At 46.2% G+C, this 13,852-nt stretch overlaps 1 protein-coding gene across 4 annotated transcripts in view; it reads left to right on the top strand.

Moving 5' to 3' along the window:
- Positions 1-13,852, top strand: part of LOC144678947 (retinoic acid receptor beta) — a 573,064-nt gene that overhangs the window by 173,513 nt on the left and 385,699 nt on the right. The window lies entirely within an intron of this gene.

Here is a 13,852-nt window from a genome sequence, read left to right as displayed (position 1 = left end):
CTCACAGTCATCAGTGCCAGATTTCACAGGCAGCACCACATCACTTTCATGGGGGCTCACGGGCAGATATCTACTTAGGATACCAGCCGGCTTCTCAATGACTGCAGGGCTAGGGCTTGCTTGGGGAAGGGAGAGAAATGGCCTCAGGCAAGGGAAGAGGCTGCAGGATGAAGGCTGAACTGGGGAAGGAGGGTATCCCAGGGTGTGTGAGGCGGCACATGTTGATCTGTGCAAGTAGCCTCAAGATGGTGAGGGTTGAGGGGGCAGTCTCCAGAGGAGATGAGGCCAGATGGACATGTGAGAGTTTATGTGTGTGAGAGAGTGAGTGGTGATGACCCTTGAGCTGGCAGTGAGTGAGATGTCAGTGAAGGTGTGATGACCTTGAGAGTGTGTGAGTTTAGGGTGATAAGATGGTTGCCTCACCCTGGTGGCACAGATGAGATCATTCATTGGTTTTCTGCACTGGATGGCCGGCCTCTTGTATGCAGCATTGGCACTGACCACCTCTGCCACTGCCTTCCAAACCAGAGTGGTGAGACTGATGGGCCTCCTGCGGCCAAAGCCGGGGTAGAGGACAACACGGAAGGCCTCCACAGCATCCAGAAGGTGTCCCAGGGATGCATCACTGAATAGGAGGGCTGCACTCTTCTTGGCTTTTGGGGCCGTGTCTTCATCGAAGCAGTCCGAAGCATTGAGAAGTGTGCGTGCGGCTGCAGTTTAAATATGGTGCCCTGCATGATGAAGCAGTGAGGTAACGGCATGGTGAGCAAATAAGGTGCCGCCTGCCAGCGAGACGGCATGTTTCCTGTAGTTGCATAATTAATGAGGTGGGAATGGGACAACATGGTGTGAAAACCTGCCATTGGCCGGCTGGTAAATTGACTTTTTTCCCATCCGCTACTGCACTTTGCGCACACCTGAGACAATTCTGCCCTCTGTCGCTGTTGTATTTCTATTTATTTTATAACCTAATTGGAGGGCATGTGCTGATGCCAAGCACCTAGGATGGAGGATCTTCCAAAACAATGGGTAGAATTTTCCCAGCATTGCCGATGAAAACGGTGGGCATTCACACCGTACCTTCCCGAGTCTGCCTCATTATTTATGCACTCCATGTATCCATGGAAACACGCTGTTTCTATGGTGGGCAGGCTCTCATTCACTCATTTGCCATCAACATGCTGTTGCATTACGCCGGCTGCCATCTTTAAAAGGTAGCCGCAAGCAAAGCGCTCATCGCCACCAGCTCACCACTGCTGCCTGGAAGACATGGCCAGCAAAGGGAAAAATTCTGCAGCCCTCCGCTTCAACAGCTGGATGCCATGGAGGCCCACCAAGCTGTACTCTACCCCCACTCTGGCCGTAGGGTGGGTAGCAATGTCACCAACCTGGCTTGGGAAGCAGAGGCAGCGGCGGTCAATGGAAATGTCCTGCAGAGAAGGACAGCCACCCAGTACCACAAAAGGATGAATGGTCTTTTCTGTTCTTCCAGGGTAAGTCACTCTTTTCATCACTCCCAACTCACACACCCACAAACCCGTCACACATCCACAGGGCCCTCACTCACTGCCACTGCAAGGGACATCACCATTCACTCTTTCACACACACCGTCATTGTCCTCTTCCCATCCATGGGACCACTCACCACCCACACAGGCCAGGCTTACTTATCATCTGGCCTGGCAGGCATCCTGATACACTCTCCCCATCTCCATCCATGCAGGACAAACAGGCGCGTACCTGCAGGATGCATTTCTGGTGGTCGCATACCAGCTGCACAGTCAGTGAGTGGAAGCCCTTGCGGTTGATGAAGTCCACCGAGTGTAGTGATGGAGACCTGAGCATCACTTGAGTGCAGTCAATCGCACCCTCCACCTGTGGGAATCCCGAGATCAGGGCGAATCCAATGGCCCTTGCATCCTGGCTGTCCCGGTCCCGGGCGAGATGCACAAAGTTGTGTGCCATGGAGAAGATGGAATCTGTCTCCTCATGGATGCATTTGTGGGTGGCAGATTGTGAAATCCCACAGAGGTCACCTGTGGAGCACTGAAAGGAGCCACTGGTGTACAAATTGAGCACCGCAGTCACTTTCACAGCCACTGGCAGTGGATGCCCTCCATGTCCCCTTGGCGCCAAGTCCTGCAGTAAGTGGCAGATGTGAGCCACCAGGTCCCTAGACATGCGCAGTCATCAGTGACACTAGTTCTCAGTCATCTGCAGGAATGGCAGGCGGTGTCTATAGACCCTGGGTGTCACTAGGCGCCGACCAGCCATGGCTGCTGTCGCTCCTGGGTAACGTGTGCGGGAGTCCCTGCGGACCCTTCTTCCTGAGGTTGCTGCTCCTGCCTTTGCGCGGCCAGTGCCTCAGTCACTCTCTCCTCCGTCTTCTACAGTCTCTGTAGGCCATCAGGCAGACAGCTAGGTCACCAGGATCCATGATCCTGACGTGATCCTCCTGCAGCATGAAAGAGAGAGAGGCATTATTATCATGGCTGTACTCAGCACCTTTCCTGGCCCTGTGTGACCGTCCCTTAATGCTCCCCGGAGAGTGCTGGTCATCCCTCGGATGGCCAGAGATGAGTGCGCTGCATGGCTGCCCTGTCAACCTATGGGGGACACTGGTCCAAACCGGGATGCTGAGATTACAAGGGACTGTGAGCGCCTCCAGCAGTGACTGCTACACGGCCAGCATTGGCGAGGAGATTGTACAACGTGTGCAGTCCAACTGCTCCCTGGTCCAATAAAGTGGTGGTGGACTCGAAGTCTGTGCAGGAGGGGGTGGAGGGTCGGGGGGTAGGGTAAGGTATGGAGCACATTGTGGCCCTTTTGTGCCACCGCGTTGCTTGATTGGGCTGGCAGGCTAGGATCCTGACCCCAATCATATCACTGTGGCTGCGCCTAATCTGTCTTAGTCGCTGAGGCCTGGTCAGTTTATACAGGTGTCCCTAATGTATGGCCACTTCCCTCACTTACCCTGCCCCCCACCTCGATTGCCTGAGCACAGGATTCAGTGCCAGGGCAGCACTTGGCACCCCCCACCCCCCTCCCCCCTCAGCAGTCACCTCTGAGGCTGGCCAGCACTTGCCCCCAGACACTCCCCCACCACTGCAGCAGTCACCTGCAGGGCCAGGCATCAATTTTCCCCACCCACCCCCCACCCCCCCGCCCCGGTGCCCCTGAGGCCTGTAAACAATGGGCGAGCTGTGGAGAACGCTGCTGCTCACTCACCTCAGTTCCGCCAAAGTGAAGGCCGCCAAGTGCACATTGCCTGCGTGCTGTTGTGAAGCACGTGGGTGTGCTTTTCCACCGATGTGGACGGGTGATATGGCGGGGTTCCAAGAGCCTGGTGGGACCGCCTTTTACTTATATGCTGATGTGTTACAATTAGCTACCCACCAACCGATGGCCGGAAACATGGCCCACCATCAGTGGGCTGAATGGAAGATCGCGACCTGCCTTCACGCCATTGTGAAGTGGGTCCCGCCATATTTTCCACGCACGCCACCTATCATGCCCACCGCCAGCAGACTCGGAAAATTCCGCCCATTGTAGTGTGTTATGCTGCAATACTACAGTACATTCCTATGTGGGAGGGAAAGAGTAAGTGAATAAGGAGTGAAAGAGTGAAAAGTTAAGACTGATACTGATCATATTCCTGTCGGAAGTGCTTTCGACCTTGCCCTCTCCCAATCCCTCCATGAATTTCTAAATCCCTCTCCACGTAAGGAGTCTAGAGTTATAGCTTAAGCGTAACCTTCTTTTATCAGTGGTGCTAGTTAGAGATCATTGACCATGGAAGCTTACAGCTCAGAAAGAGGTCATTTGTTTGTCTTTATTGGTTCTTTGCAAGTACAATCCAAAGCTATTTTCTTATAAGATTCAATGGTCTCTGCATTAGGCATTCAGTGTTCTCACAATCCTCTATGTAAGTTTTTTTTTTGCTAACCTCACTATTTTAAATTGATGACCGCTCATCACTGACTTCCTAACTGGCAGCAATGTTTTTTTTATTTGTTTACGGGATTGCCCATTTTCAGAGGGCATTTAAGAATCAACCATATTGTGTGGGTCTGGAGTCACATGTAGGCCAGACCAGGTAAGGGTGGCAGATTTCCTTCCATTAGTGGAATGATATTTGTTAGTGAACCAGATGGGTTTTTATGACAATCAACAATGGTTTCATCAGACTTTTAATTCCAGATTTTAATTGAATTCAAATTTCACCATCTACCGTGGTGAGATTCAAACCCAGGTCTGCAGAGCATTACTCAGCATCTCTGAAATACTAGCCAGTGACAATTCCACTATGCCACCACTTCCCCATGCCAGCCTTCTGTTGGCAAATAAACCCATAGAAAAGAAAAGTTACGGCCCAGAAAGAGGCTATTCGGCCTATCGTGTCTGCATTCTCTCCCTTTTTGTACCATTTCTTACACAAGTACCTCCAAAGCATCATTTTGGAATGGTAGTGCATTGTCTCTGCACCTTGTTTCAGCCATGTTTCAAATTTATAACCAGTTTCTCTTGTTGGACAGCCAACAGCCCTTTAAGGAATGCTGGAACCAGAGACACCATTCCTTAACCCCTGTCTGGTTCCAGCTCTGGAGATATCCAGCACGTGAAAAGCAGTAGACCATATACCATTGTGCCCATTTCCATGATCAGCCCCAAGTAGCTTATGTTCACTTAAACATAACTTATACCTTATTTGAGTACAGTCGGCCATTGTTATTTTGTTGCTGTCAAAGCAAAGAAATTAAAAACATTGATGAGGTCAAATGGCTCATTTCTAAGGTTTAAACTGTTTAATTGCAAAGCTGCATTAAATAGTTTAACTTACCACTGACAATAAATTGATAGTGAAAAGTGTAAATCACACATTATAATCACACATTTAGCCTCAAAAAGCCTTAATTCTACCCATATCTTTACTAATGTCAATTGAACAAATTATAGTGAGGTATAAAGGGACCTTGGGCAAGTTAAACAAAGGAAAATTGATAAATTGAACCAATGATAAGAAATAGGACATAAATACAATTTGGAAAAGATCAAAGCAATTATTTTACAGTAAGGAAAAGAAAGATTGTATTGAAGGCTAAGATTTTATAAATGAATAGGGAGATTAGATCAAATTTTGAATTCAAAAAGCAAGTGGTTAGCAGCTACAGGGTACACAATAAAAAAGAAAGGAGAGACAAATGTAAAAAATGTAGGAAAAAGAGAAATTAGTAAGTCCAAGTCTAAAAGAGAGAATAATTTAAGATGATCAAAAACCATAATAGGCAATAAAATGGCTATTGGTAGATACAAGTTATAAAAGGATGGTCAAGGTAGGGATAGGCTGTTAGCAGATGAAGGTAACATGTGTGTAGTAGAGATTGAGAGAATGGCAGAGACACTAAATAAGTAATTTGCCTCAATTTTCATAGAGAAAGCAAATATTGGGATTGTAGGACTATTAGATGAGGATATAAAACAGCTATTAGAGGTTATCATTCAAAGAGAGAAAGGTGCGAAAGAAATTATTCCATTTTAAGTTGGATATATGAACAGGAGCTATTGGTGTACTCCTGAGGATCCTGAAAGAAGCTAAGAAAGAAATGTCAGAAGCTATGAGGATAATTTTCCAAAGTTTCTTCTGCCGGATGACTGGAGGGTGGTAAGGCTGATGTTCTTCTTCAATAAGGAGGACAAGAGTAAGCCATGAAACGATACACCAGTTAGTCTAATTGCTGTTAAACTGCTGAAAACTATTAAGCACTTAGAGAAATATCTTTTAATCACAGCATATTAGCACAGATTTCTAAAGTTCAGATTGTGCTTAACTGACATAGAATTATTTGAAGGAGTATCAGAGAGTCAATGAAGGAAATGCAGTGGATGTTTTCTTTTTGCAGCCCAACTGGTTCACTAATATCCTTCAATGAAGAGAACGCATTGCCCCTCTCCAGTCTGACCTATGCATGACTCCAATTCCACACCATATGGTAACACTTAATGTTTTCTGAACATGCCTTCTCAATTTTAAAAATATCTTTTAGGAAAGTTAGGGAAGGGCAATCAATGCAGGCGTGCCTCCAACACAGATATTCAGAGAGCAAATAAATATCAAAAATAAAATATTGTGGTAATATAAATATTGAGAGACTGGTCAGTCAGACAGTGGATGGAATTTTATGCTGCCCGCTCCCTGGGAATGGGCTTTCAAGTGGGGAGTGTGAAATCAGGTGGCATGGAAGGGGCACACTGCCTGTCTGCCTCACCACTGATATTTTACCAGCAGCAGGGGGAGGTGTCAGGTGGCCCACCCACCCTTGGGTGGGTGACAAGGCTGCTAGATTGCAGGCTGGGGGAATCTCTCCTTTTCAGATACCTTGTTCTCTATGGAGGCCTCCCCTGAACCACTTATCAGCCCAATAGCCATTAAATTGGCCAGGAGTTTCTCGGTTAGTGGAGGTGGGTTTGTCCCTAACTTTCAAGCCGGGAGGTTTGGTGGGGGAGCGGAGGTGGCGGGAGGGGCAGGGGCTGGGGTGGCATGCCCTTCATGTGGAGTAACAAGAGACCTGAGATTTGAGATAATGACAAAAGAACAAAGGAGGAGATTAGAAAAACCTTCATTACACAGTGAGTGGTTTGAATCTAGAAGTCTCTGACATATATCATAGTTGAAAATTAATTTATTAATTGATTAACTCGAATTAGGCATATGCTTGAAAAAGAGGAATACTAAACGGAATGGCAAATGGAATAGCCTTGAAGGGCCAAATGACCTATATTTGCAAAAAGACATTTTATTCAGCCATGTGCTTCCCATTCGCTTGATTCAGACCTTGTTTGCTTTACAGACTTGAAGGCTGGATACAGTCCGATAAAGAAACCAACACCAGTGCCACTTGAGATATCAAAATGCTCCTTGGAAACAAAGTTTCCTCAGACGCTTACAATCACTGAATGGTGGTGGCAGTGGTGCTTAGGTGGCATCTGATATCTGGGAACTTGCCGCAATCTTTTGGTACTGCTGATTTATGTTATCCCCTGCTTGACAGGACAGTTTCAGTTACAGCTTCAAACTCGATCAGATGCTTCAAAGTCACATTCACAACTGCACACACATGAAGCTTATCCCTTGCACAATTCTCCACTCGTGACAAATCCACCTTATGTAATAAAGGAGACAGATAAAGCATCCAGAGGAGCAGGATAAATTAAACATGACTTTCTTTTGAAGCAGTTAGATAAATAGGGTGTCAGTAACTAATAAAAAGACTTACATTTATATAGTGCCTTTCAAGACCACTGGACGTCCCAAAGCTTTTTGCAGCCAATGAAATGCTTTTGAAGTGTGGTCACTGCTGTCATGTCAGGAACTCCCTGAAATAATTGCAGAATAGTAACTTCACAATTATCACACATATAAATGCATTGTAAAATAACTGTAAAATGTGACAGCATTTGACATTCCTTTACCTACAGTTTAGAGGCAATTGATTCAGCTTAAGTGATAAAATTGTATTCTCTATTGCTATGATCCCCAGCTGAGGTTACGACTGGACAAACCTGATCCCAGAGTGGAACCCAGCTTGATAAATCCTAACTTTTAATTTGTTTGTTTAGATAGGTGGAGAGTAGTTACTGAACAGAGTCACAGGAGTCAGCTGATGAACTTTTAACAAAAGAATAAAACATTTATTAACAAGAAAAGATGAACTATATTACAAAACTCCTTCACCCGCAACTATATCTTTGCAGATACTTAAAGATTTGCAAGGGTTACAAAAACTACCTTACACCCTAATGTCCACAGTAAGTCCACAGTCCACGTAAACCAACAGGTGACTTGTGGTCAGGCGTACCACACTTTGAAACCAAGTGACAAATGCCACCCCAAATAGATGCTATGGATCTCTCCTCAACTCCCCCCGGACGCTTGTCACACCATGAGCCAACCAGTCTCACTGAACTCCATCTTTCATACGAGGGTTTCCAATCTCCACTCTCCAAGGACTCACTTTGGAATCTTCTCCCAAACCAACACTTTCTCTCAGACGCCTTTTGCAAGGGTTCACCTCCAGGATTTCAAACTCTCCTTCTGATGTTCCTCTCCCTTGGGTCACCATATGCATTCAAGCTGTCTTCCACACACTCTCTCTCACCTACTCAGTTGTCAACAGTACACCACTGCTTCACATGCCCATAGCAAACAGTTACAGATTTTCAGTGTCTCTTTGGACCTTCTGGCCTCTTGCAAGCTGTTCTCGCTTTAAATCTGCTTTCTGCAACTTTTATCTCTTTAAATCTGAAGCTTTGAGCCTTTCTCTCAGCCCCTCACTCTTAACTTCACTTAACAGGCCCTTTCCAAGGCTCTTGTCCTTCCCTTTGATTAAGAGGTCTTCTTGGGACTTTCTCCTGCTCCAGTCCCATGGATTTTGGGGTATTTTCTTTAGCTTGGGACTGCCTATCTGTCCTCTTTGTTCCAGTCTCTCCTGGCAGCAACTTTCAAAAATCAGCTGAACTCAAACTCCAAATCAAAATGCTGTTTCTAATTTCTTCTGTGCGTATGTCTGTGAGAGGGACTTGCTTCTCTGGACCCCTATTGCTAGGCAACAGCCCAGTTTCTCTACTCTTGTTTGTTGAACTTAGCTGCAACAGTTGTAAAACTCTCATTAGAATGCAGGCACCTTTTAAAGTGAAACTAAAACTCAATTTGACCTTTTCTTAACACAGAGATACAGAAATACAAATCAAGCTTAAGCTTTAAAGCTAAAGCTCATTCCTAGCAACTACAAATACAAATATAACTATTTAAACTATCTCTATTTTCTAACACTATTATCTTATAACACCCATTGCAATCATAAAACATTAAAGTAGGGATTTTCTGGCCCTGTCATGGCAAGACTCACTGCAGAGATTCAGCGGACCAGCCAAAGGTCCATTGACTTTCAGCAGGACCGGACGATCCCGGTGGCAGGTGGGGCCTGAAAATCCCACCCTAAGTATTCTTAACTCACCTTAATTTTAAAAATGCATGTATTATCCCAATGTCTGATATGCTATTATATTGGTTGCTTGTTGTCCATTATTGATAAGTACCTAAAATCTAGGTTGTGATACTCACCTATTACATATAGTGAAGTTCCATTTCACTACTTTTTGAAACACGTGGTACAACACCATTGCTATTCAAGCCATGTAATTCAAGCATGGGAACAAGAGTTCACTATAGAGCTATGGAGTCGTCAACAAAGCAGCCCCATTCCTGACCCCGGGATGGCCGCCACATCTTTCGTAACTTTGCCAGCTCAGGCAATAGCAGATTGCCACTTTTAATGACATAAATTGAAGTGTCCCACCCTAAGTTCATTCTGTGACCTTGCTTTCCTCAGAGCTTCCTCTTACTGCTGTTCAATATGGATGAATATTAACTTGTGAATTGTGGATTTGAGGGTGGTGGGAGGGGGTGGTGTGGTGGGAGGGTTGGAGTGATTAACAGGACACTTTTTACCTTGTTTGACTTATGGTCATCAGACTTGCTGGGGTCTGAAGTCATTATGAGCGCTCCAGGACCACATGACTGTATATCACTGTGTCCCACTCTGGGTGACTCTACCTTGTTTCTAGGGCAGAACATAGCTAAATGTTGATGGAGGTGTCTGGGCAGTTGAATATTATATGAATATGTGAGTAAATGTGGATGAGTTTGAGGTGACGCATTACTGAGGAAAAATAAAGAACGGTGGATACAACTCAATGGAAAGCTGCTAAAAGGTGTGGATAATTATGTGTATTCAAACACATAATTCCCTGAAAGTATGGGTATAGATAAATAAAGGTACAATAATAGATCATTAGTATTTTGAGTTTTATAGGTGGGAGGTGGTGAGCATAGTAGTAATATCACTGGGCTGGTAATTCAAAGGCTCAGACTTATGTTCTGGGGACACAGCAGCTGGCGGAATTTAAAGTCTATTAATAAATCTGGAATTAAAAGCTAGCCTCAGTAATGGTGACCCTGAAACCATTGTCGATTGTCATAAAAACCCATCTGGTTCACTAATGTCCTGTAGGAAAGGAAATCTGCTGTCCTTACCTGGTTTGGTTTACATGTGACTCCAGACCCACAGCAATGTGGTTGACTTTTAAGTGCCCTCAAAAATGGCCTCTGACCTGCTTTTGTAACCACATTAGTTATAAAACTAGTCCATTTCAGATTCTGGTGAATGGTAACCCCCAGGGTGTTGACGGTGGGGGATTCTGCAATGGTAATGCCATTGAATGTCAAGAGCTGATGGTTAGATTCTCTCTTGTAGGCAGTCATTGCCTGACACTTATGTGGCGTGAATGTTACTTGCCTTTTTCAGCCCAAGTCTGGATATTGTCCAGGTCTTGCTGCATTTGGACATGGACTGCTTCAGTATCTGAGGAGTCGCGAATAGTGCTGAACATTGTGCGATCATCAGTGAACATCCCCACTTTGACCTTATGATGGAAGGAACTGAAGATGGTTGGTCTTAGGACACTACCCTGAGGAACTCCTGCAGTGATATCCTGGAACTGAGATGATTGACCTCCAAAAACGACAACCATCTTCCTTTGTGCTCGGTATGATTCCAACCAGTGGAGAGTTTTCCCCCTGATTCCCATTCACTCCAGTTTTGCTCGGGCTCCTTGATGCCACACTTGGTCAAATGCTGCCTTGATGTCAAGAGCAGTCACTCTCACCTCACTTTTGTCCATGTTTGAACCAAGGTTGTAAAGGGGTCAGAAGCCGAGTGACCCTGGTGGAACCCAAACTGAGTGTCAGCAAGCATGTTATTGCTACGCAATTCCCACTTGATAGCACTGTTGATAACCCCTTCCATCACTTTACTGATGATCGAGAGTAGACTGATGGGGCGGTAATTGGCCAGGTTGGATTTGTCCTGCTTTTTGTGTGGCGGACATATCTTGGCAATTTTCCACATAGCCTGGTAGTTGCCAGTGTTTGCCGATGGGGCAGGACATACCCATGTATGGTGATGGTGGTGTCTGGGACATTACCTGTAAGGTATGATTCTGTGATATGATTCTGGGAGGATGACTATGTCAGGCTGTTGCTTGACTAGTCTGTGAGACAGCTTTCCAATTTTGGCACGAGGGTCTATAGGATTGTGTTTGCCGTTGTTATTTCCAGTGTCTAGGTTGATGCCAGGTGGTTTTTCCAGTTTCATTCCTTTTTATTGGCTTTTTAGCAGTTTGATACAACTGAGTAGTTTGCTAGGCCATTGCAGAGGGCATTTAAAAGTCAACCACATTACTGTGGGTCTGGTGTCACACCTAGGCCAGACTAGGTAAAGACAGCACTTTCGTAAAGGACATTAGTGAACCAGATGGGTTTTTATGACAATCAACAGTCGTTTCATGGTCATCATCAGGCTTTTAATTCCAGATTTTTATATTCCACCATCGGCTGTGGTGGGATTCAAAACCAGGTTCCCAGAGCATTTCCCGGGCTCTCTGGATTACCAGTCCAGTGACAATGCCACTTCGCCACCACCTCCCCTGCTCTTATATTCTGTGCCTCTGCTAATAAAGGAAAATATCCCATATACCTTCTTAAACTGTTTCTCCACCTGTCCTGCAAGGCCCCCGGTCCACTGTGGATGGAAAACCTTTCTCCTCCTGTCTAGTTCATGCATTAAGTGGCCAGATTTTTGGGGAGTCATGGAGATATTGGGGACCTGTAAAAGTGGTGGGCAGGATCCTGAAGTCCCTCCCTCATTTCCGACAGATCTATTTTCACTGGATGGCTTAGACTTGTCTGATGATGGGGACTGTCTACTCAGAGATTGGCTGCAGCATTGTGGAGGAGCAGCAGCCCCAGCAATGAAGGCACTCACCTGGTGCTCATGGAGTCAAAGGTGTTGGTTAAACAACAGGAGGGGCCAGAAGATGATATCTGCAGGATCGAGTGTACTACCAGAGGGTCAGCTTCCTGAGCATGTCAGAGCAGCAGTGCACATGTGGCCATCAAAGCCCCATTGTCTCAGGCCAGAGCATTCATCAACAGGAAGGGTTTCCATTCATTAACCATGTGATTGGTGTGTGACCATTGTAAGCGCCATCTTTCAGGTGTGTGCTAGTTTGCCTGGCAGCGACCATGATTCTTTCAGACTGAGACAGTGGCAGGTGTAGAGCTCTTCATCTCACACACAGTCTCAGTGGATAACTCCTAGCCGGCAAAAGATATGCAGTAAAGAGATAGTTGATTAAACCAGTGCAAAATCCCACAGCTGAAGCACAAGAGAAATATAACCGCTGTCATGTCAGCACAAAGGTCAACATTGACTGGGTCATGGGCATCCTGAAGATGCAGACTTGCTGATGGCTTGACTGCTTGTGGGGTGCCCACCAGGATGACCCTTCAAAGGATGTGGCGTGCTGTGCTCTACACATCATGGCCGTCCTGAGAGGGGTGGAATTGGAGGACATCCATGGAGAAGAGGGCACCAGCTTGTCATTGGATAAGGATTTTGATGAGGATCAACCAGAGACACATCAAGGCAATCCAGAAATCAGATTCAGGCAGCAACACACTGACCAGGACGGCAGGGGAACCTGGGATGCCCAGATTCAGGAACTATTCTCCAGAGAATACCAGATCCTCCAATGGAAGCATCTAATCTGGACTGCCAGTTTATACATAGCAGCCCTATCCAAGGAACAATGGATTCACTTCTCATGGGGTTTATCACCCATGGTACTACTCCTTGGGGTCACAATGCCATGATGGCACCTCAACATGCTTTGCCAGCTGCATTGGTACAGGGGCAGCCTTAGCCATGCGGCTTGAGGTTTATCATATGTCTGAGTCAGCAGGTGGAGGGGGACTTCAGAAGATAGGGTTCCTTGCATAGTGCCACCATCTACACCATTCCTCCCTCAGCCCTTTCGTAGTCCAGCTACACACCTATATTTGCCAGTTGCAGGAGAACCTGATTGGGGGTCATTTATCCAGCTACCATCACAGAAATAAACCGGTCAATGCCACAGAATGCATCCTCCAATCTGTTCATGCCAGCCTTGCTTCTGCATCCATTCGGTGGATTGCTGCATATGATCTGCCATAAGGGTAGCCACTTTCTCAGAGAAGCTCATGCATCTGGAGGCATTACAGTGTTCATGAGATGAACCCCTCAATCTTTTGCACAATGGACCTCGACTGCCTTACGGAAACTCTGGTAGGTGTCCACACGTTTTCCTTTGTTGCTCCATTAGCACCTGCTTTGTCCATGGCCCCCTAGACTCTGCATCTCTGGTCTGGTAAACATGGCTGAAGCTATCCTCCATCATCCAATGGGGATTGCCCAGATGTGGCCTTTGCCCTTATCACCTACACCTGCTCACATATGCCATGTGGCACACCTTGTGCTGCCCATTCTAAAGATGCCTGAGGCACCGACAAGATGCATGTTGTTCCTCAGAGTGCAAGTTGTCCTCTGAGGTATCCTGGCCCTCCACATTTGATGCTGCTGATGACCGTCCTACATCGGCCCAGTGCAAGAGAGAAAACGTGTGTTACTCACCCTATTCATCTCAGCAGCTGCTTCATTAGACATCTGTCTGCACATCAAATGGCATCTAATAGAAACAATTCACAGCGTTGGAAGTTGCTCCAAGGTACATTCATGGAGCATTCAGCAAACCTTCACCTGCTGCCTACCATATACCAATCTCACTACCATTGACTGCCTGCATTGCCGTCACCCTTTCAATGTCAAGGGCCTCCTCCTCCATGGTGTCAATATTGTCAGGTTGGCCACATCAGCCCCTGAATGACTCCTGGCAATGTGTGATCTCTACTCCTGCA

This window comes from Cetorhinus maximus, chromosome 3, assembly GCF_964194155.1.
Source record: "Cetorhinus maximus chromosome 3, sCetMax3.hap1.1, whole genome shotgun sequence".
Taxonomy (NCBI): Eukaryota; Metazoa; Chordata; class Chondrichthyes; order Lamniformes; family Cetorhinidae; genus Cetorhinus; species Cetorhinus maximus.
Note: the sequence above shows the minus strand (reverse complement) of the source record. Positions and strands in the feature narration are given on the sequence as shown.